The 21,584-nt window shown below is 41.5% G+C and overlaps 1 protein-coding gene across 2 annotated transcripts in view; it reads right to left on the reverse strand.

Moving 5' to 3' along the window:
• Positions 1 to 21,584, reverse strand: part of LOC136632286 (chemerin-like receptor 1) — a 132,861-nt gene that overhangs the window by 65,145 nt on the left and 46,132 nt on the right. The window contains exon 2 of one of the 2 annotated variants that reach the window (XM_066607064.1): positions 4,031 to 4,157. The exons of the other annotated variant lie outside the window; for it this stretch is intronic. The gene's annotated coding sequence lies outside the window, so the exon portion shown is untranslated. The remainder of the gene's footprint in view (positions 1 to 4,030; positions 4,158 to 21,584) is intronic. 2 annotated transcript variants of the gene reach the window in all.

Below are 21,584 nucleotides of genomic sequence, written 5' to 3' on the forward strand. Positions count from 1 at the left end.
CGGTTTTCCATGATCCAGCGATTAACAATGATAATTATCATTCAGTTAAATCGCTGGATCATGCAAAACTGAACAATATTCATTCAATGTAAACTTGGCGAACAACTGAACGGCGAATGATAATTTATTCGCTTATCAGCCGTCCTTCGGTTTACACAGGCATATAAATAAAATGACTATTGGCCCATTTAAATCTATGAACAACTGCCTGTTTACTCTGAACGGAGGTGAGCGACTGCAACAATCTCCGGCGCACTCAGCCTCCATTCATTGATCAAATTATTGCTCCTGTGTGAAAGCATAGAGCCATAATCATTGGGACAACTGTTGGGTGCCTTAACACCTGACAGTGTGAGAGGACTCCTAGACCTAAGCTGTTGGGTCAGACTTCTGATTCGAGGGTGAAGAATTCTGAAAGCAGCTTTGGTTGTGAAAGGAGAAAGTTACAAGCTCAAAATAAAAAAATACAACAGAGGTAAAGCAAAGTGTTTGTAAAATTGCTCAACTTTAAATTGAAATTTTAAATAATGAAATCTTTAATTTGTGCTGTTAAAGAAACACTTTGGGTGCTTTTTTCATTTGGAGATATCTATCATTATATCACTGATCTCTCCTGTAAGTTTTCAGTTATGCAGCTCATCCCCTCCAGGCTGTGTATTCTGCATTTTTCTTTTGGCCTACAGATCACATGACCAACACTCTGACAAAGTTTTGTGTCCTGCAGTTAATGGGGCAGAGTTATGTCAACTGCCATATACTAATGTCAATAACAGAATACAAAATAAAGGCTGCTCTGTGATTGGTTGCTATGTGCAAGACACTTTTTCTTTATGGCAGTTTACGTAAATCTGCCCCATTAAGGGTGAGATTTTTGTTATATAAGTTGCAGTCTATTAATGGACAGGAAGTATTCAGAGTTGGGTACTCCAACACGTTCTGTGCTGACTAGAGCCTTACAATAAAGTGTTAATGTAATGTATAACTGTGAAAAGTTATGACGTTATTGTTCATATTTTTCCACTGTAATGTGTGTTCTGACAATATTCTCCAGCCCCTGGTGTGTACAGATCACCTAGCAACAGTCAGAGGAGTGTTTAGCCAGGCTTAGCAAGAATAAAGGGCCTGACATTGGTAGTTTAGAACCCCATCACAGGTTCAGCTAACTTACCACAATAAAGCATAGAGGAGTGGGCGGAGTTAAGTTAGTCTTCTAAGTGCAGAGCTAAGGTTCAGCTTGAGAGAGGCCAGGGAGGAACAAGGAGAAAGTCAGTGTGGTGGGACGTTGAACATCTAAAGTGTGAGTACTCAAGATCCCCATCACAGCTTCAGCTAACTTACCACAATAAAAGATGGAGAAGTGGGCAGAGTTAGGTTAGTCTTCCAAGTGCAGAGCTATAGTTCAGCTTGAGAGAGGCCGGGGAGGAACAAAGAGAAAGCCAGTGTGGTGGGAAGATAAACATCTAAAGTGTGAGTACTCAAGAGCAAGAACGTTTTAAGCACAGTAGAGTGGAAGAAGATGAGAGTAGAAGGAGTCAATCAGAGTCAAGCCCAGCCAGTGAACAGAGCTAAAATGCATTGCACAGAGGATAAATGTATTTCCCTGTATCAAGTCCCTGGGAATCTGGAGAAGTAATTAATGCCTTTAGCTGTAACCCTTTCTACTACAGTCTATCAATGTGAACTGTATGCAACAAGTAAAGTTTATCTCTCATCTGCTCTTGAAGAATAAAATAGTTTTGGTTCACTGTACGACCTGACTCCTGGAGTCACGTCCCACCATCTATTCCATCTGCAACATCTGCACTGGGGTACCACACTAAGCACTACAGGCAGTACAGAGGTTTATTCCCCTATTTTTGTTTAGTTCTCCACTTTTTCTATTTATTATTTTGTTTGGAATAGGTCCCTACCCGTACACAGACTGGTATCACGACAAAGCAACATCTTCCCCTACCTGACTCTGCCGGTAGCACCCCACTGGGGTATCGCCATCCTACCCTGCCTGACCCCACGGGCAGCACGCAGTGAGAAATGCCAAATTTTGCCACTGTGTGACACCATGTTCAGACCCTGTTATCCACCTTGCCAAGAGAAGCAGCAGAGCCACTGTGACTACCATCTCAATTTACTTCGCTGCTTAATCCCTCCTAGGTCTAGCCTGTTACAGAAGTTCCCACTGATCTTTGGAGTGTCCCAATAACTTTACTCTATTTGTATATTAGACAGCCTTAGTAAATGTGTTGTGGAATATATTAGCACATAGGATATCACATGCAATGCTTCTCCAAATCCCCAAATAAAGTTAAATAGGACTTTGTAAGATTTTGGACTGCAATATTGAAAAATTCACAGTTCTAAAACATGCTTAAAGCTTTTTGGAAACTATGTTCTTGGGAACTGGAGAAAGACCAGTATAACGTGAATCATAGAAATCTCCAAGGATGGGTATTGAGTTTGATTTTAACCAATCAAGACAAGTTATTTGTATAAGGGACTTTCTTAGTGACTAATAACTGTTCATACTAAAGATGTCAGCTTCATGGGGGCCAAATTAGGGTAAGGTAGCTCATGTGAGATACAATATGTTTGCTACACTGTAGTGTGTGATAAGAAGGCCTTCAGACACAATATTCTCATTGTTCCTGCACCACAGCTATATTAGACTGAACCATCCTAGAATTTTCTCCTGAACGTGGCTGGTTTTAGCAATGTGCAACCCCTTGCGGTTTCACAGGACACAATCCACCAGGTTGCAGGGTGGGCACAGGTAGATGTCGCTTGGGAGTGATTGCCCTTCTTAGGACCTTCCAGCGAGATGATTTTTTCCCCCCATGCAGCATTCTGTGGAGCTACAGGAATCATCCTCCTCCTAGCTTTGTTTCCTCACCACTGATGTTCTGAGGTGCCACTGTTAGCCCACTGATTCCTCTGCAATATGATCGCTTTGTTCAGCTTTGTTACTTTAGGGCTTTACTTATGTTATAAGCTTAGTTCTGTAGTCGCATCTGTGCACTGAGATTGTTTTGTGCTGAATCTATGTTATGAGTTTGTTTCTGATGCTGTACTTATGTTGTGAGCTTGGTTCTGGTACCGTATTTATTCACTGAGCTGTTCTGGTGTGGGTGTCCTGCTATCTTGCACTCTAGCTCTCTACACAAGCTGAATACAGGCGGAAAGTCTATCAGTGAAATATATATTGTTTTTGTGAGACGGGAGAGTGTAAAAAAAATCTGCAAATGGTGCCATTTAACCTAAAATTGGTACTGCTCCTGCCAGGGTTATGGCTGTCAACTACTTTGAAAAGAGAAGGTAGAATGGCTGCAAGCTGGCACCAAAATTATGTATTTTGTGGCCCTCATGTGGGGACAGTCAGCTATAAACATTTAGCATTTTTACCAATTCAAAGAACCATTTGTATCTCTAGCTGGGAACATAGGGTTGTCTTGGGGGTTTGGTCAGACTAAAATAGGTGGGGTTAGGGTAGGGGATATATCCTAAAAATATTTAATTGTTCACGTATCTATGTTTATTAGTGTTGAGTAGAGATGAGCGAACCTACTCGGCCACGCCCCTTTTTCACCCGAGCGCTGCGATTTTCGAGTACTTCCGTACTCGGGTGAAAAGATTCAGGGGGCGCCGTGGGTGAGTGAGGGGTTGCAGTGGGGAGTGTGGGGGGGAGAGGGAGAGAGGGCTCCCCCCTGTTCCCTGCTGCTACCCCCCGCTCCGCCACGCCTCCCGAATCTTTTCACCCGAGTACGGAAGTACTCGAAAATCGCGGTGCTCGATCGAGTAATTACTCGAAACGAGTATATTTGCTCATCTCTAGTGTTGAGTAAACCAAACCAGTTGAACCCTGTTTCGGGTTGAACTTTACTAAAGGTTTGACAGAGGAGGAGGGGTCAGCGGTTAGCACTTTTGCTTTGCAGGTTCAAATCTGCATGGAGCTTGCATGTTATTCCTGTGTTTCATATCATCACCTTTATTAATAATGTACATACGTATTATGCAACACTTTACAGCCTATATTTACCTATTAGTATGTTTTTGGAGTGAAATCCATACAAACGTCAGTCAGATGTTGTCCTTGGTCAGATTTGAACCTAAGATCCCAGCACTGCAAGGTAACAGTGCTAACCACTGAGCCACCATGCTTCTTCCTGAGGAAGAGGAGAAGAAGAAGGAGGAAAATTAGGAAGCACAGTGGCTCAGTGGTTATAGTTCATGCTCAAAAGGCACTCCCATCTCTCTTCTGGCATATAGTCTTGTGTGATACAGTAACATTTAGGACCTAAATAGATGGAAGTATGCATGCGCAACTATACTTGCCGCTACGGAACGTAGTTGCGCATGCATTGTTTTTTTTTCCGGACCATTCAAACTGCGTCCTTGGTTCAAATCTGACTCAGAACAACATCTGCATGGAGTTTGTGTTCTTTCTGTGTTTGTGTGTGTTCTCTTGTAGTTTCTCATGGAATCCATAATAAATTACCCCTGCGTGCCTCTATACAAACCTGGAGGCACACAGAGATACACTATGCAACCACAGTATTCTGTATCTGCTGTATTACTCATGTGCCTCAGCCCTAATGTTTCATGTATAAATGAGACCTAAGAAACAATTGTGAGCTAGAGACTAACATTAGAGACTAAATGTCTAACATGTTTGTCCTATGTGGATGCACTGTGCAAGCCTGTCTTGTCATTTACAATATGTGTGTTACACAGCTGCGGCACTTGAGAGGTTAATATCTCTAAAATCCAAAGCTTGCATGTAAATGTATCAAGTCTGTCATGTCATGAGAGAAGGTATAAATAGGAGTGTTTGAGAGCGGGAAAGGAGTTCCATCTTGTCTGCTACCTGAGTTTCTCCTAATACAGAGCCAGATGGAAGCACCTTCAACTTCCTTGTGGTGAAGATGGAAGAAGAGAAGAGTCTCTTCTTCCATCTTCACCATATATCTCTATATCCTGTGCTGCTTGTGGATTGGATGTGAGTGGAGTGAGTCCCCCTAAGAGTAAGAGACTCAACAATTGAAAGTGACTGCTTCTTTTCAAGGCCAGTGCAGAGGTAGTACTTCACTGACTAATTTTCCTATGCGTCCATCTTGAGCCTGGATCACGGTGTAAAGCTACACCCTTTAATTGACACACCCCTGCATCTTCCAGATTGGGTGGAGGTACTGCAAGTTAATAATCACTGTTCACACACGTGCATCTTTGAGCTTGTAAGAGCCGTGTGGAGGTACTACATTTTGAAAACACTTTACCTTCACTGTGAAGTATATAAGTGAACTGCCTTGTACTAATTGTTCAAAGTTTGCAAGTAAAGTTTGCCGGGCTCTAATAATTCCTAGGGACCTGTGGTACTAAGAAACTGTCTGAGACTGCATTTATTCTCCGTCGAAGGTTATAACGGTGTGTGAAGGAACGGTGACGTCACCCGTGACAACTACAACCCCCATTATCCTGTGTATTGACATTCTCTATCCTGGGGGTGTTTTTGGTGGCCTGCAGTGATACTCTGGCCTTGGCTGCGTGTGTCCCTCTGGGAAGGAGTTGGTAAGTGCCACCGTGACATGTCAGCATTATACCCTCCCAGCGCCCCACGTATGTCAGGTGTCCGGGGCCTCCCTATGGGACACTGCACCTTCTTTTGGTTTGAAAACATGTATAGCTATCTATTTCATTATAATAAGCTTAGTAAACCAGATCCATAGATTAGGCAATGTATAAGCTTGAATTGTTGACCTCGGGGATTTATTCCCTTCCTATGACAATACCACATGAAAGTTGACTAATCATAAAATCTCTTAAAACTTAAAAGGAGAAATGCATAAACTAAACTATGTTTTGAAACTACACAAGAAAATGTTATGGTTACATGTTTATACAATTTATATGGTCCTATTGGCTACTGTTTATTTTATTTTGATATATACACAAACTTTAATAAAAAGTGATTAGACATATTAGGAAACTAATAAAAATATTGTTTGCATCTCTGAAACAATAACATGGCCCAAAAGAAAGCACACATGAAAAACTGAGCAGGCAAATACATAAGCAGTTGGAAGCTGACGCCCGCTGATACCGTAAATCTTAACAAGCACAATATCCCCTGCAATTAAACCTTTAATGGAAGTAAAATAATGCTGCTTTAAAGGCAATACATTTTTATCTATTACACTTTTATCTCAGCAGGTTTAAAGCCTACAGTACAGTATTCAAACAGTACATACAAACTCTATGCAGGTGTTGCCCTTGACAGATTAGAACCCAATAGCCCTGTGCTGCAATGCTAACCACTGAGACACCATGCTTATTCTCCTTCTTTCTCCTCCTCCACAGGAGTTTGTATGAGTTTCCTCCCACGCTCATAAACATACTGAAAGGGGAATATATTGTGAGCTCCAATGGGGACAGAAAACATCAAGTGATGTAAAGTGCTGTGTAATATGTATGGGCTCTTAGAAATAAAGCTGATTATTATGAAACACAGGAAGAAGATACAAATTTTATGCAGATGTTTTCCTTGGTCAGATTTAGGACCCCACCAATTTTAGGAGTATTGGTGAAGTTACGGTTTGATTTGAACCAACAATTTTCACAAGCTTGCTCAACACTAATGTTTATATAATTCATGTTCAAAAGACACTCACATCTCTTTTATGGTATATAGTCTTGTGTGATACATAAGCATTTAGGGCTTAAACAGATGGGTGAATGCACAGCTATGCTCGCCGCTGCGGAGTATAGTTGCACATGTACCAGGTTTTCTTTTTTCTGGACTATTCAAACTCCTGCCCTATATTTCTCGCATATAGTATCAACTATGTGCAAGAAAGATAGGGCAAGTCCTATCTTCCCTCGCACATACTATTAACGCACAAGAAAATGGTTCTGTTTCGTCCTTTTATGCGCCTGTAATTTTTACAGCCACATAACGGGCCAATATCGCGCCAATCTGTTAAAGCCCTTACACATTTTTTATTGAAAATCTGTCCTCTCTCAAAAGTCAACCAGCTAAGTAACAATGGAGCTAAATGGTTTTGTTTCCAGTTCTAACACCCTGCAATGGTCCACCAGAAGGTCCAACGTCTACATGAGGTTAATGGGGTGTTCCATGTTATATCTTTTTTTAGTAAAAATGTGTTGTCATGGCAGTAAAAAAACATATAGACATATACTTACCTCTTTCCGCTCCTGCTGTACCCTGGGCTGATCAATTGCTGAGCTCTGTTATTGGCTGCAGCACTTGTGACATCATGTAAACAGACTGGGGAAGCCTGCAAATGTGGCGCCAGAGGGTAGGCCCGGAGCAGCGGTGCGGGACACAGCAGAAAGAAGCGAGTACTTTGCATATCTGTTGTTTTATTGCATTTAGAACACTGTTTTACTAAAAAGATATAACTCGGCACACCCCCTTTAAGTCCAACAACTCTGCTGTGAACTCACTTTACTAATAATCAGAAAATACAGCAACAGCAGCTATGAATGTCTATCACTGTAAGATAGGTAATAAACCAGATCACCAGAAGAACAAAATCTCGAGCTGACAGGTCTGGAAATGACAGAGGCAAATACATTAGACTTAATATTTCCTGGAGGAGCATGGATGGCATTATAAGACTCCTCATTAACCTTCTAGCTGCTCTTCTTCTGGAGTTCTGATACCCTTCCTGACCCACCTCATATACCTCTGAATAGCCAAGTTAGAAATCTACTGTACACCGATGAGGGGCAAAAGCCTGAAACAGTTGTATATGTATAAATCCTGACTTGGTTTTCAATTCCCAATCATTTTTATAAGGCTTGCATAATGAGTCTAACATTGACTTGCAGGAATGCTGCCTTCCAATAGCTGGCGCTGCAGAAGTATTGTTCCAGCTTCCTGATTTGCATATTTTCCCAGAGGAGCATGAATTGCCTTATACGCCTCCTCACACACCTTCTAGGTGCTCTCCTTAAGGAGAAATGATATCCTTCCTGACTTAATATTCTGCCATGCAGATTATATGCAATCGTTCATTATGGATCACTTGATAATGAACTGACCCTTTAGTCTTTCCTTTCTACAAACTATTCATCCTCTATATTTTTTGCTTTGCTGCTAAAATATTTTGACTTTTTGATAAATTGGTGAAGCATAAAGAAGAGGTTTAGTGAACAATAAATGTACTCGGTCATCTGAAAAACACAGATTACTGTATGTAATACTAATATCAGATGCTACTACAGCAGCCCAAACTGCATGTATCAAGTTATAGAGCAGGAAGAGCTGAGCAGATTTGTATATAGTTCTATGGGGAGAAATTGAGGCCAGAGGGAGGGACAAAGAGTCTGTAGAGATGCGGCACAGTGGTCATCTATTTTGCTTTTGTGGTGCCCATAGATGACAGGCCCCATTGTGGTTCTGTCTTCTAGCAAGGCCTGGAAAACATCAATGGGGAGCAGATAGTGAGCTGATAGAGGAAATTGTTGCCACTTTAGAGCTAGGCTAATTTTATTGCAGGAAAAGATAGCTTAAGGGGCTCTGTGTGGGGCTGTCACTGAAGCAGCATGGGCTGAGCATACTCTCAGCAGCGGAAGTGGTCAGTTCTGGGGAGTTTGCTGGGAGCTGTGAGAGATATCAGTCTGGAAGGGGAGCCAAGGAAGCTTGGATAGTGAGAGGCTTCAACCTTGAGGGAAGGATATAGCTAGGACTAGGAGGGGCACTGTTAGCCACTAGCCTGAGGAGGAAACTAGTCCACTAAATTGTGGGAGATTGACTACTGTGTGGCCTATAACGTACCCTGGAAAGGTGAGGCCACTACAGGCCACTAGGACTCAGTAGCAAGGAAGTGCTGGCAGCGGGAAGCCTACAGAGAAGGTGAGGGAGATTTCCAGTCAAAATCCACACCATTGGTACTCTAGTGCTCCAGCTAGCAAAAAAAAACACAGAGTGTTCCATCCTGATGCTTTTTAACCCTCTCCAATCCACTGTCTGACCTCTGAAGACATTATGATTTAAGGCTGTACAGCTTCGATGTCGGAAGACATCCATCGGGGTTCCCTTATTGTATATTGCCAGCCTCTCTGCTGTCGGAATCTATCCAATGTGTCACCTCATGCAGTACTGGCTTTAGCCTGCAGATAGCGCCGTTGTATAACAGCAGAAAAAGAGTAAGCCCCCTAGGAGAACCAGAATACAAACTGGATTGGAAAGGGTTAAACGGCCCTATACTTTTTATAATAACAGATGTAAAATTATACTTTGTGATACTTAGCGATAAATAAGTAGGTTTTGGGTTGCAGTTTGGGCACTCTGTCTCTAAAAGGTTCGCCATCACTGATATAGTGCCACCTGGAGTGTATATGTGCCTTTAAGTGTGATTGTAAACTATTAGGCTTGTTGTTCCATTAAAAAAAGGAAAGTATCCTGTTAAGCATTATGGTCTGAGACTGTGGGGGGAATTCATAAAACTGTTTAACTCAGAAATTTGACATTGAAAAGTTGGACATTATTTGCACAAAAGGGGATTTGCCCCCAAATGTTTAACTTTTCATTGTTTTACACTTCTTGTACACTTTTACAAAATGGAAAGAAAAGGGAGAGGATTAAGCTTTTTAGACAAATTGGATTTGCAAAATTTGTCATAGTCTCGACCCTCACTTTACATATAACCTGCATTTATCAGCAGTTTTCCTGTCTGTGTTCCTTATTTCTAATTGTCAGGTTTCCCTATACTCAGCTATAGAGACGAGCTGCTTTCTTGACTACCATACAAAACACACAGACTGAAAAGGAGATCCTCCACCCCATCACTACCTCTCATATCAAGAAAAGCAGCAGTATTTTAAGCATAAGGGCGAGCACCCACTGGCGTTTGCGTTTTCCGCGGGAAAAAAACGCAGCGTTTTCGCCGCGTTTCCTGCGTTTTTTCCGCCCGTTTTCCGCGGCGTTTTTCGCGGCGTTTTCGCGGCGTTTTCGCGGCTTTTCCATTAATTTCCATGGAGAAAAATAAGGACACATATGCAACTGACAGCTCCTATGTTAAAAACGCAAACGCAACGCAAAAAAAACGCCAGTGGACAGGAACACATGTTATCTCTATGCCTGTGCAGGAAAAACGCAAAACGCAAAACGCAAAACGCAGGTAAAAAAACGCCAGTGGGTGCTCGCCCTAAGGGTGCGTTCACACGAGCGCATAAACGGCGCGTTTTTGCGACCAAACGTATACACATGACCATCTGAGGCAATGGTTTCGAATGTATTCGTTCACATGGGCGATTTTACAGCACGTAAAAACGGCAACCCGAAAAAAAACCGGAACATATGCGACCGAAATACGCGCCAACGTATATTCGATGGCAGAAAAGATAGTTTGCAAAGTAGGAACAAACGAAAATACGCTTTCTAGCTCTGGTCGTGATCGGCGAAAAACGTTCTCTCCGGCGATTATACGTTGCGCTCGTGCGAACGTAAATACGCCTACGCTCGTGTGAATGCACCCTTAGAGAGAAATACTGAGCAGTGTAGATGTGATTCCAGTTGTTGTGAGACAGTAAAACACTTATTAGCTGGAGCTTATTAGCCTCTCTGCATAAACTTGTCTCCCATTCACATCACACACAGAGAAGAGGAAAGCTTGTTCATATCTCTACTTATCACATGCAGTACACAGAAGAAACAGAAGCATGGAGAACGTTATAATTAGTTAAATATTTGATCTTTCTGGTTTATGAATAATAACATTTTAGAACTACTATTACACCAATACAGGTAATGCAGGAACTGTAAGTGGACAACAAGAAGCTGAACAAGGTATAACAGCATAATAAAATCTGACTTAGACGTCATTTGGAGTCTTTGAAAACCTGAATGACAACCACAATGGCACTGTAGTAGTTGCCAGTAGTGTACGTCAAGCGGCCTTTGTTGAGAAACTAGGATACAGCGGTGCTTGAAAGTTTGTGAACACTTCAGAATTTTCCATGTTTTTGGTTATATTTGACCGAAAACTACATAAGATTTTCACGCAACTCAAAGTTGATGAAAAGAACCAAATCAATCAAATCAGTCAAAAATATCAGAATTGGTCATTTATTTACTGTGGGAAATTGTCCAATATCACATCTGTGATGTGGCAAAAGTATGTGAACCTTTGCTTTCTATATCTAGTGTGACCCCCTTGCACAACATAAATAGCATCAAACTATAACTGTTAATTAGTCCTGCACATCAGTTTGGAGGAATTTTAGTCCATTCCTCCCTACAAAACAGCTTCACCTCTGTTATGTTAGTCTGTTTCCTCCCATGATCTGCTCACTTTAGCTCCTTCCACCACATTTCTATAGGATTAAAATCAGGACTTTAACTTTTTTATTCTTTAACCCCTTAAGGACGCATCACTTTTTTCAGCTTCTTCTCCCCACTTTTAAAAATGTATCACTCTTTTATTTATTCATTAACATAGCTGTCCGAGGACTTGTTTTTTGCGGGACAATTTGTAAGTTTCAATGGAACTATTTAATGTACCATATAATGACAAAAAAGAGCAATTCCACCATCTTTGGGGGGAGGGGCTTGTTTCTACGGTGTACACACTGCAACAAAAATGTCATGATGTTTATTCTATGGGTCAGTATGATTACTACAATACCAAATTTATATAGTTTTTTTTTGCAGTACAACTTTTAAAATATAAAATATCTTCAGAAAACTAAAATTCTGTTACAGATTGTGGATCCACTAGACGAACTAACCAGGCTGAGACCAGTTCTGCTGACTGCTCAGGTAGAGGGATTGTTGCCAGGAATAGGGAGACTGACCCTTGGCTAGAGAAGGAATGGTAGACCCCTACCTAAAGCAAGGCAATCGCCCTGATAAGGGCAGCCCCTCGCTGGAACCTTGGGCCTGACTATCCCTGATGGGAATGGGAACAGGAATGGGAACTGACAGAAAACGAACAGAAAATGAACGTACAAACAGATCAGATATGTGAGAAGCCTCAGACAGAATAAAAGGCCTGAAACAGACCCAACACAGAGAGACAGACAAGACATAGATCAAACAGAACTCAGGCTGCAAAACAGAACTCAGAAAGTGGGATAGAACTGAGACAGAACAGAGTGAACAAAGAAGGCTGAGTGTTAGAAACTAAGAAACACCAATTCTGAAGCAACCAGGAAGTGCATCAGCTCATCTTAAATAGGGAAGAGATTGCCCATTAATCGCACAGCTGAGCTGAGAGACAGAGTACTGGTTAACCCTCTGAGTGCTGGATGAAAACAGACAGTGGATCCATATGCACAGGAATAGCAGAATGATACTTGCGGCAGCCCAGAATCCGCATGATGTGGGCAGACACGAGTAGCGACCTTACAAATTACTTTCTGCTGCCATTATCTGACAGCTCGCGGAGGCTTGTTTTTTGTGGGATGTCTTGCAGTTTCTATTGGTACTATTTTGGAGTGCATATGACTTTTTGATCGCTTTTTATAAAAAATTTTCTTGGAGATGTGGTGATCAAAAAAGTGCTATTCAGACTTTTTTTTCTGTTGACATTCACAGTGCGAGGTAAATAATCTGTTACTTTGATAGATCAGACTTTTATGAACATAGCGATATCAACTATGTTTTGGGGAGAAGGTTTATTTAGTTGTTTTTTTTTTTATAAATATTGGAAGGGAGGGTTAAACTTTTATTAACTTTTATTTTTTTTTAATTATCAATAAAACTTTTTTTAAACTGATTTTTAATTCTTTTTTTAGTCTCCATAGGGGACATGAACTTGTGATGGTTTGAGCGGTCTTGCAGTATGATGTAATACCATAGTTTTAAATCATATCACGATCTGACAGGCAATCTATGAAGCCACAACACAAGCATGACTTGATAAGTAATCTGTAATGGCAGCCCTGGGGGCTTTCAGTAGGCCCCTGGCTGCCAATGACAACCAAATGGCACCCTGCAATCTCATATCAGGAGGTTGTTTGGGACCCCTGAACTGTAATTGGAGCATTTCAAATTCCACTGTCAGAAGTGATGGAGGCATTTAAAGAGTTAACAGCTGTGATTCACTTCCATACAAACCCTGAACCCCATGATGTAATTGTACATTATAAAGAGTTAAGGGGTTAACCATTCTTTTGTAGAATGACGTGTGCTTTGGTTTGTTGTTTTGCTCAATGGCCTACAATCTCTTGAGATTCAGCTCACGGTCAAATGTTCTGACATTTAGAATTTGCTGGTATAATTCAGAATTCATTGATGATGGCAAGCCGTTCTGGCCCAGATGCAGCAAAACGATGGTATGAGGTGTTTATGCTATAATACAATGTTCTTTTATCTCCAACATAAGGCTTCTTATTTAAGCCAAAAAGTTTTAATTTTATCTAATCTATCTACAAAACATTGTTCTAATAGCCTTCTGGCTTGTCCAGGTGATCATTAGCAAACTGCAGATGGGCAGCAATGTTCTTTTTGGAGAGCAGCGACTTTCTCCTTGCGATCCTGCCATGCACACCATTGTTGTTCAGTGTCCTCCAGATTGTGGAGTCATGAACATTAACATTAGCTAATGTGAGAAAGACCTTTCGTTGCTTAGAGGTTACCTACACACTTTGCTCTTGGCATGCTGTATGTTCAACAGCCACTCCTGGGGAGGGTAATAATGGTCTTGAATTTCCTTCACCTGTACACAATCTGTCTGTCTGTGGCTTGGTGGAGTCCGAACTCTTCAGAGATGGTTTTGTAACTTTTCCCCCCCTGATCAGCATCAACAACTCTTCTAAGGACCTCAGAAATTTCCTTTGTTCATGCCACAATAACATTTACACAAACTTGTGTTGTGAAGTTCAGACTTTGATAGTCCCCTGTTCTTTAAATAAAACAAGTCACCAACTCCTACCTGATTGTCAGCTTATTGATTGAAAACACCTGACTCTACCTTCACCTTCAAATTATCTGCTAATCTTAAAGGTTTGCAAACTTTTGCCATTCACAGACATGTGATATTCCCATAAGGTGATCTGCAGGCATCCAGAGTGGTGGACCCCCACGATCAACTATTGGTGACCTGTCCTTAGTAAAGTTGGCTTGGCTGACTTGGTGGGGCACTAATCAATATTATATCAATCCATATGGGATTAAATTATATAATGTATGTATGCCTATTGTTTGAAGGTTATGTCCGTATAAAAAAAATCCAAGACGTTATGTAGCTATCCAATTTGCTGCAAATTGAGATGTTGGGGTCCTCAGCTATTCACAGATTGGGCAGCTATCTTCTTTTTCCTGGGTTTTACACAGGGTCACACCCTTCCCCTTGAATTTTTTAACTGGCCATAGACTTTTATGACAGCTTTCTGCGTAAAACGCAGAAAGATAGGGCAAGTCCTATTTTTTGTTGCACGCAGGAATTGCTTACAAGAAACACACTCATGAGAAAAAAACCATTGAAATCAATGGGTTTGCTTCATCACAGTTTGCAGGTGTGAGCTTCACGAGCGCAAAAATGTGTATGAACATGTTCATCTGTTTTAGGGCACATTCACATGGGCGTGGGAGATTTTCTGTCGGCCATGTCATGGCCACAGGATGACTGAAAATCGTCCCGTTTGTGCGCCCGTTCAGACGGCCCAGTCCGGCAAGTATACGCTGAGCCACGGATACCTTTGAGCGGGGGGACACAATTTAGCTCTGCTAAACTTTTCTGCCACTGGAATACACCCATCTGAACTGATGCATTGTAAACCAATGCACCAGATGGGCAGCGTATATCAGCTGGGCGTGAAAGCGCGACTGATATACGCTCGTGTGAATGAAGCCTAAGCCCTAAAATGGTTGTCCCATCAAGACAAACCCTTTGCATGTTGCATGTATTAAGCTGTGCTCACATTGGCGTAGCAGCATTTGTCACCAATTACATCCCATACAGTGCTATTTTTTCTGTCAACATGACACACGGGTGCCAACAAAATCTAAAATGCTTGTTTATGCATTGGAATGGGCATTGTGCAATACTTTATTTTAGGTAAAACAGCTGATCAGCTTCTGACCTGATAAGACCAGTTTCACATGACCGTATTAATGGCGCACTTATCCTTCCATAAGGCAGATAGCTGTCTCAGCCTGGTCTTCTGACCCAAACTCATGAATCTATGATGTTCTGAGTTCATATTATGGGTGCATTTATGTGTCTGTAATATGGAAAGGTTTACTGATCTGACCACTCATGTGTAACCAGCCTAGCCATGGCAGGGGGTGGGGGAGGGTCAGAGATGCCAAAGTTGTGATCAACTGATCACCTGACTGTCCTTGTGAGACAACCCCTTTAAAGGGAGTTGTACCAAGATTACAAACTATCCTCTATCCACAAGATAGGGAATAGCTTGCTGATCGTTGGGGCTCTCACCACTAAGACTCCTGCTGATCTCAAGAATGAGACTCGCATGTCCCACTCTGCTTGTCCCTTCAGGGGAAGAAGCTTCCCTTGCAGTGACAAGTCAGAATGAATGGAGTGTCGGCAAAGCACGGGTAGTCGGTGTTACATTATTTTAATGGAGCTGACGGAAATAACCGAGCGCTTGCCACTCGGGTATCCCAGGAGTTCCACTGAAAGGGAATAGAGCACTAGTGTGCTTGTGTGACCAACACTCCATTCAGTCTCCTTCTCACTACAGGGGGTGCATAACCCCATAGTGAGAGGAACAGAGAACACAGGACCCCCGTTCTCAAGATTGGTGGGGGTCTCAGCGGAAAGACCCCACCGATCAGCAAGTTACAGGATAGGGAATAACTTGTAATCTAGGTAAAACCCCTTTAATGTATGTAACATTATATATATCAACTGTTGTTGATTTATATCATGTGACGCTGAACCATAAATCAAATTAATTCTTAACACTGGAAATGCTTTGTTTATCTTTGGCTGCTGATCTATTAACAGAATAACATGAATAAACAGCCTGTATTCTGTCAGGGTGTATGCCAACACTATCTGCTCTTACTGACAAGACTTGCTGGCATAGGCTAGTTAGCATAGCAATAATACTTTGAGAAGCACCCTGGCCTTTACAGAGGTATTCCCATCTAAAGGGATGCCTATGGATATTCCATAAATTCCTCATAGGGAGAGTATCTGGATCCACCTTAACCGGTTTCCAAAATACATTTTGAAATACCCTAATAAGGCATTTTGGGTTAATAGGAGAGAGGGGTCCTTATTTACTACCACCATCAATTAACCAAAATGAAGAGTGTCTCTAAAGAACATCTCTCGTCGGTGGACCCAGTATGCCCATGCATCACACAGACTGAACATTGAGTCTAAAGGTCACCATATAATACTTCATTTCTTGCCACTAAAACAAGAGATCAAGTCACAACAGAAAGTCTTGTCTCGGGCAGAAATAGAGCACCTATTACAGTTATATTTCCCTTAGACTGGAAGAGGCTGCCCGACCAGGAGAACAGATTTAAGATGGCATCATAATTCATATATAAAGCAAATTAAAACTGTAGTAGTCGGGCAATTGCTGTCAGGTCCCCTTTTTAATAAAATATTTTACAGTGAGATTCCTTTGCACTGATTAATATGTTTGTACTCTTCCCTCTATAAAATACGTAAGTAACAAAAGTGTTCCATAATGGTTGAAGCTTAAAGGCAGGGGCATAACTATAGGGGGTGCAGGGGATGCGAATGCACCCGGGCCCAGGAGCCTTAGGGGGCCCATAAGGCCTCTCTTCTCCATATTGGGAGCCCAGTACTATGAAAAAAGCATTACAGTTGAGGGCCCTGTTACAGATTTTGCACCGGGGCCCAGAAGCTTTAAGTTACGCCTCTGCTTAAAGGGTTTAGCAATAGAGATGAGCGAGCACGCTCGGATACAGCAGTTACTCGAGCGAGTATCACTCTTCTCGAGTAACTGCTTACTGGTCCGATTGTGCTCTGGGGGGCGGTGGGAGGTAGTGGGGGGAGAGAGAGAGATATCTCTCTCAATCTCCCCCCCGCCACTTACCCCCATCGCCCCCCCCCCCACCTGAGCACGCTCGGACGAGTAAGCAGTTACTCGAGAAGAGCGATGCTTGCTCGAGTAACTGCTGTATCCGAGCGTGCTCGCTCATCTCTATTTAGCAGCAAACAATATTTTTTTCAAAGCTGCATAGCCTGCTGTAAATGAATAAGGGCAGGCTCACACGAGTGTAAGTTTATTGTGTATTACGCATGCAATGTACGCGTGTGCGATACGCGGTGATTGGTATCAATAAAAGTACATTGATTTTCATTGACCTATTCACATGCGTATATTTATTGCGTATAATATGTGTATAAAAAAGAAGCCCTATTGTTCTCTATTGGCGTGTAATAAATGCTATATATACGCAATTACATTGTGTATGTGCAGTGTTTATAAGAAACGTCACTAAGTGACAGAGCGAAAAATGTAAAAAAATAAAGAATCCAGGAAGACTGTGTATAAGAGTGTATGTGAGATACGCTGTCATGCACAGTGCAAAATCGCAGTCATACACGGCAATATCTGCCTCACCGCCTGCTCATACAGCGATAAAACACTGTGCAATATTCGCAGAATTTTACCAAACATTACTGTGAGCCCGGCCTTAAAGCAATACTAACTTCACTCCATTCACTGCTGCTCCTGATCGGTCATTACCTAGTCCCCTTGCTGCTGGTTGTGACTTCCGGCTGCAGCAGCAGTGATGTCCCGACACACTTATATGTGACCTCTGCAGCTAATCATTGGGAAAAGTAATCAGTGATTAGCTGCAGTGGACACATATCCCTGGTGGCAATGACATACTCGCTAGCTGGCTGCAGTGGAAGTGAATATTAGCAGGGGAACAGGCACCAGTGGAACTGGGGAGCAGCTGGGTATCGGGTAAGGCGAGTATGGCTTCTTTTTACAGCATGCTGAGTACTTTTGAAAAAAATGTTTTCCCCAGATAACCCTTTAACCATCATAGGATAAATAAGTAAACAGATAAATAAATACAATGTAGTAAAACTAATAATTACAACAAATAAACACATTTTATTAAATTTAATGAATATAAAAAAACAAGAATAAAATAAACACTGAATAATAAACAAAATGTATAACATTCAAATGATAAACGTAATATCTAAATAAATAAAAATAACTAAATGGAAAATCTAAATAATAATACTACAAATTTAAAAATGCATGAAAGATATTAAAATGAGTAAACATTATATTAAAATATAAAGAAAAGATTAGGGAAATAGAATGAACCAGGATAGCAAGTAAACATATGCCCTAGGCCAACTCCAGTTCTCAGGGACCCCCCACAGGTCATGTTTTCAGGATATCCTATAGTAAGAACACCTGTGGTAATATCTGAGGCACCGACAATAATGACATCACCTGTGCAACACTGAGGAAATCCTGAAAACATGACCTGTTGGCGGTCGCTGAGGACTGGAGTTGGGGAACACTGCCCTAGGCCACTTTCAGACAAGCCTATTGTCACACATCTGTAACATGGATCGGTATTATGGACATGTTACAGATAATACCACAACCATATTTTTTTCAACCATTTTCAACTCCACAGCAAAATCCACAGGTAGCCTGCAGATTTGGGTTCGAAATTTACCTTGGTTTGCGGTGCATCATGCAGCCTATTCTGTCCCGTATGAAAGCTCCCTTATCCAGCTACACCTGCTCAGCTTTTGCTAATGAACTCACTCAATGACTCAACCATCTAAAGTTACTTCAAATGAAGTATCCTAAAGTGGTTCCCTTTACTACTACAGCTAAAAAAGGAATGCACTTTGTGAGTCGAATGAACAAGCTGGACTAGAACACAGAATGTCGGTAATGACTTAGAACAGAAAAGATATATCGTCAGGTCAACAACCACAGATACATTATTTACTCATGAATCATGATGAAATGACTGCTGTAAATGAGACACCGGCTAGAGATCTAATGGGTTTGTAGTGTTCTGTTTATTACAATAAATAATATATAGCAATAGTACAGAAAATGTGAGGCTAAATACGTGTGCAGTTAAGCCAACAGATGGCACAACATTCAATAATACGTAAAATCTGTCAGTCTTTAACTACTTTAGCAGATCATAAGATACAGAAAAAAGAATAAAACCCAGCAGCAGTGTTCAAATATCCTGCCGTGGAAAGCTGGAGAATTACAGTGCTTTCATATCTGCACCCAGGGTTCTGCTTTGCTGCTCTGTTGGAATCCCCATCATCTCTGCGCGGAACTGAACAGCGCCGGACTCGAGGTCCATCTGCTTTCCGCCCAATTGCATGGCTTTTGGGGGGAAGAAAAAGTGCTGCATGCAAGTATTTTGAACCGAAGCTGTGAAGCAGATGTGATGAGAAACTGGGCTTACACAAAGAAATACACAAAGTCCTCCAAAGAAATAAATACTTCTTGTAGTCACTCTCTACTGCGTGATTATGTCACGCCGGGGTGCAGGAGTCCTAAGATAGAAATATCATATATGCTGTAGACTAATTGTTTACACTTTTGGGGATTGTCAAACTATAATTGCAACAGTAAAACAGAAGAATTACTAGAAACACACCAGTGTTGTTTCTTATTCTTCTCTGATGCATCGTGTGTATATATATATTTATATTTAGACATACCTGATTGATAAGGCTATGATACCCTTTGAGCATCACCCTCCCAAAATTTCATACCAATGTATATGTCAATGGGGACTATTTTGATAACTTTAGTGCCATCTGCACCAGTTTCATTGTAAGTTGATGTATCCTTCAACACTTATAAAAATCCTCCTAATGTGATTAGTGTTGCTCATGTACTTGTTTCCTCTTTTGATCATACATGGGATTGTAAGTAAAGTTTATGAATAGTCTTATAATGCATGAATAATACAATTTCCAGACTACACATTAGTGGCGTGCCTCGCTCCTCACTAACTCCATAGTAGTGAATGCTAAGAAGTAAACGTTTGTAGCATCTTCATGAGAGTTTTAGAAAGAGTCTGGAGGATCTCAGTAAAATTGACCCCTATGCTTCCGGTAGTCCTGACCTGCTCCTTCCTATTACCCTTGAACGACAACCACATATCTGACTCTCTTTTATATTCACATTTACTTCCAAATATCGGTAACATATAATTCCCTTAGAAATCTCCGTCTTCTGTCTTAGACAAAGCAATCATTCATTATATTGAATCTTCTCTAACATAAACTGAGCTCTGCCAATTTCTGGGAAGGCAGATTCATTTCCGTGCTTTGATTGTAAATCCAAAAGCTGCTTGAAGTGAACCATTTCCTATATAACAACAGATCCATCACCAGCTCGCTGGCAATCATCACCCTTGAAACGCGGTTCATATTTGTATATCGTCTTAAAAGTTGCTTTTGGCTGGAAACAACCTGCTGGGGAATAAATAGTCCAGATGAACATGTAGAAACATTAAATCCAGGCTGGCATTACATAGCTCTAATTGATATATTCAAGCGTCAGTCCTGAATGCTACTAATTGGCCGACAAACAATATTTCAAAATGCTAGAAGACAAGTTGGCAGTGGGGAATATTGTTCTTTGGGATGGAATAATGTGTACCTGGCCTATGTATAGCTCCACGGCAAGCACAGCAGCATAGGGGAGAGAGTCCGTAAAACTATGGACAAGCTCATACTAGGACAGATTTACTAAGGCCCCATTCACATCTGCAACCTATGTCCTAGAGGTCAAAATACCGGAACCACCAGATCCGGTACATAACAGAGCTGCATGGCACTGAAATGACACTATTGACTATAATGGAGTTGGTTCTGTTACTGGCATTTTACCGGATGAAACAGAATTGCATGCTGTGCTTGCTCATCTGGGATTTTCTGTTCTGAAAGGAACACCCAATGCAGATGTGAATTGGCCATAGTACTGTCTAATAGTTAGTGCCAACTTAGGCTGCCTTCACACTAGCGAGAAAATTGTGCGATTTTTGAGCAATGTGAGATGGAGAGAAAATGCAGAATTATGAAACCCATGATTTTCAATGACTTCATTCCCATTTGCGATATTTCCTCTCATGCGTTGTTGCGAGATTTGGAGAACGCTGTCTGCCCTATCTTTCTGTGTTTTGCATTTTGTTTTTGTCGCCCATGTTTCTCTATAGAGCTCCTCTTTATCTCTTTGCAACGCACAAACCTGCAATGCTCATGCGATGCAATACGTTTTTAACATTAGCAACTCCTGTATCATCTATCGCACAAGAAAATGGCAAGCGGCAGCGGTGTGATGCACAATATTTTTCCAGAAAAAAGCATGGCTGACACTCAGACATCACATGAGCACATGTGCGATATTGTGCTCACCAGTGTGAAGGAGCCCTCAGTGTAGAAAGTAACAAAATGCACCAGATGTATAAAGGGGTATCTGGGAGAAGCCCATGGAATGGCTGTCGGCCGCTTATGCACCTGACAGTCATCTCATTTAAAGGGACCTTAAAACTGTAAATAGAAGAATAGGCAGTGGGGAGAGGAGGAAGCTGCAGCTGCAGTTTCTTTCTCAGTCTATGATTATAACAACAGGAACAGGATGGCACAGCG

The sequence above is a fragment of the Eleutherodactylus coqui genome, chromosome 6 (assembly GCF_035609145.1).
Source record: "Eleutherodactylus coqui strain aEleCoq1 chromosome 6, aEleCoq1.hap1, whole genome shotgun sequence".
Taxonomy (NCBI): Eukaryota; Metazoa; Chordata; class Amphibia; order Anura; family Eleutherodactylidae; genus Eleutherodactylus; species Eleutherodactylus coqui.